This window comes from Olea europaea, unplaced genomic scaffold (genome assembly GCF_002742605.1).
Source record: "Olea europaea var. sylvestris unplaced genomic scaffold, O_europaea_v1 scaffold1128, whole genome shotgun sequence".
NCBI classification, from domain to species: domain Eukaryota; kingdom Viridiplantae; phylum Streptophyta; class Magnoliopsida; order Lamiales; family Oleaceae; genus Olea; species Olea europaea.
Window position 1 is genome coordinate 116,660 of NW_019228659.1, and position 2,860 is coordinate 119,519.

The 2,860-nt window shown below is 33.0% G+C and overlaps 1 long non-coding RNA gene across 1 annotated transcript; it reads right to left on the minus strand.

Annotated features, from left to right (window-relative positions):
* Positions 1-1,421: 1,421 nt before the first annotated feature.
* Positions 1,422-1,810, minus strand: LOC111373412. The gene is made up of 2 exons (XR_002698944.1): positions 1,712-1,810; positions 1,422-1,607 (listed from the first exon to the last, which is right to left on the minus strand). It is a non-coding gene; the product is annotated as an uncharacterized LOC111373412 (long non-coding RNA).
* Between the last annotated feature and the right edge of the window lie 1,050 nt (positions 1,811-2,860).

Below are 2,860 nucleotides of genomic sequence, written 5' to 3' on the forward strand. Positions count from 1 at the left end.
CAAGAACGCCAATACTAACCCGGTTTTGGATCTTGAACCCCAAGAATTGAACCAAGAAACTCTAGATTAGCGAAGAACCTAAAATCCCTTGATTACAATTGAAAGAACCCACAATCCGTTTGATTATAACGCCACAAGAAGTTGATTCTTGATAAGCTCCAAGATTGTTCAAGAAGAACAATTAAATTGAAAGAAGAAATTTCTCTCTCTATAAAAGTTCAAAGGTTGTTACAATCAAAAGTAATCTCCTATTTATACTAATGAATAAAAACATCCAAAACCATCAAATTCTGGTAATAATTTGATTCCATAAGAATTCTATTGAAACTAGGAAATTCGGCCGAAAATAGAAAATCGCCAATTTTTTTGGCCTGTGCAGCTGCATGGTGTAAATTCATGCGATCGCATGGTTCAACTGAAATTGCACTTTTGGTTTTCGGGAACCATGTGTGCGGCAGCATGGAATTTTGCATGTGCGGCCGCATGGTGTTGTTTTCTACCTCCGCTTTCGTCGCTTGATAACAAATTGATCCAAGTCGATTCGGCCTTCGACCCGAACATGAAAGTTGCTCCATTTTGAGTGCCGAACATGGTTCAATCAATGGTTTCTTGAACGAGTAATCCCATCGCTTGTTTCACTTGCTTTGCCCTTGATCACGTCATTGGTCCGCCATCGACTATCAATGGGTCTCGTCTCGCACTTGCCTTCGTCGGGCTTGACTCCTGGATCATGTCATTGTACTTGTCCAATATCACAACATTGAGAGTATATTAAGAAATATAATGTGTTTGAGGGAAATCCTGCAAAAACCCCTATTGATACAAATTTACACTTAGTCAAAAATACGAGTGAATGTGTGTCGCAACTAAAGTATAAACAAGTGATGGTAATCTAATGTATATTAGGAACTGTACTTGACTAATTATAGCTTTTGTTGTGAATAAACCTATTAGATTCACAAGTAATTCAAGTCATTATCATTGGAAGGCTTTAACAGGGGTTCTTAGGTATTTGAAGTATACCTTAACCCATGGATTACACTTCTCAGAATATCTTACGGTATTGAAAGAATATTGTAATATGAATTGGAGATCCGACATGAAAGATTCTAAGTATACTAGTAGTTATGTATTTACTGTTGGTGAAGTTGCTATATTAAGGAAGTCAACAAAGTAAATGTGCATAGCTAGATCAATGATATAATCTGAGTTCATTGCTTTGGCGAAAGATGGAAAAGAAGCCAAATGGCTTCGTAACTTCTTTAAAAATATTCCATGTTGGCCGAAGTCGGTACCTACAACAAGTATACATTGTGATAATCAATTGGCTATTGGAAGGGCTTGTTGTAACGCCCCAAATATTATTGACTTAAATTTGAAGAGTTACCGATATCATTCCATAATCATACATCAACCGGAAATAAAATTTAAAATTTAATACCTTAATTTATTGAAACTCAAATACTGAATCAAATAAACGTAGCGTCATGAATGGAATTGAAGAGAAACATAAAATGCCCTAACAAATTTATTATGGATTCCTAAAAATTTCTTTTACTTGGCAACCTGCGCACCACTCAGCCACCATCCACGTTGACCAATCTGACCTGAAAAGTTAAAATGGAAGGAGTGAGTAATTTATACTCAGTAGGATACGTGCGTCCAAAACAATATGATAACTTTTAAAACATGAATCTATAACATTCCATACCATCATTTCATCAAAAGCAATCGGTGATCAATCGAAAGCTCTAGTACATTTGAGAAGACCTGAAGGCGATCTCACATTTCATTTCATAGGGACCCGTAGGTCAATTAGCATTTCATGAAATAAATCACATAAAAAAAATTATAATATTGCAAGGATGAATCACTTGCACATGGTATCCTACCTCGTTAATCTACGAATTTTGAAAACAAGATCCAAGAATCACGCTCCAAATATTTATTTTCTGTCAACGCAATTGTTGCCATGTATGTGCATGCAATAGATGTGATTAAAGAGGCAAAGAGAATTATAATTTTGATACAATATGAATATAATAGGGGGTTTCTACTGAACTTAAAGAATGAAACCAAAAACTAAGGAAATGGGGTTCATGACAAAAATATGTGTATGGCATTAGTATTTATAGGCAAATATAAAGTAGTTGATAAGGGTTAGAACTGTGTTAGTCATTATCCTCTATAAGATTGAAATTTATCCAAATTATATGAAGGATAATTAAAAATCAAGAATAATCATTATGTGATCAGATTTTATATAATTACGATGTGTATAATTTTAGTTGTAACTTGTAGATAATAAATGGAATCTACCTGTTATATTGTTTAAAATTCAAAAGGGTCTTATAATTCAAAATAAGGATAATGACTAAAAATAGAGATAAATTACATTATATATAATTTTATACACAACACGTGTAAACATTGGGGAGAACCAAGTTATATACAACACGTGTTCAACATGTGTACACGTAGGAGAACACTAATCTTGTTATAATCATTGTCAAATGGAAAACAGAATTGGATTCAATCATTTTCAAATAAAATATTTTATAAGATTTGCCAATTATCTTGAAAGATACAGTCTCTCTAGTTAATCACATGTCCACGGAAATCGATTCTGTTACACTGGATTTCAAATGGAAAAACAGAATTTGGGTATGACTAAATCCTTAAAGATAATCATGATTATAAAATATTGTATTATTTTGCTAATTATCTTTAAAGGGACATTATTTGAAAATATATATTAAATAAGTTTCTTTGAATTCATTTATTCCAACTTAAGTTATCATTATCCATACATGCAGACATTAAGATAAGTTGGACTCCTAATTGCATTGGATATAAGGCT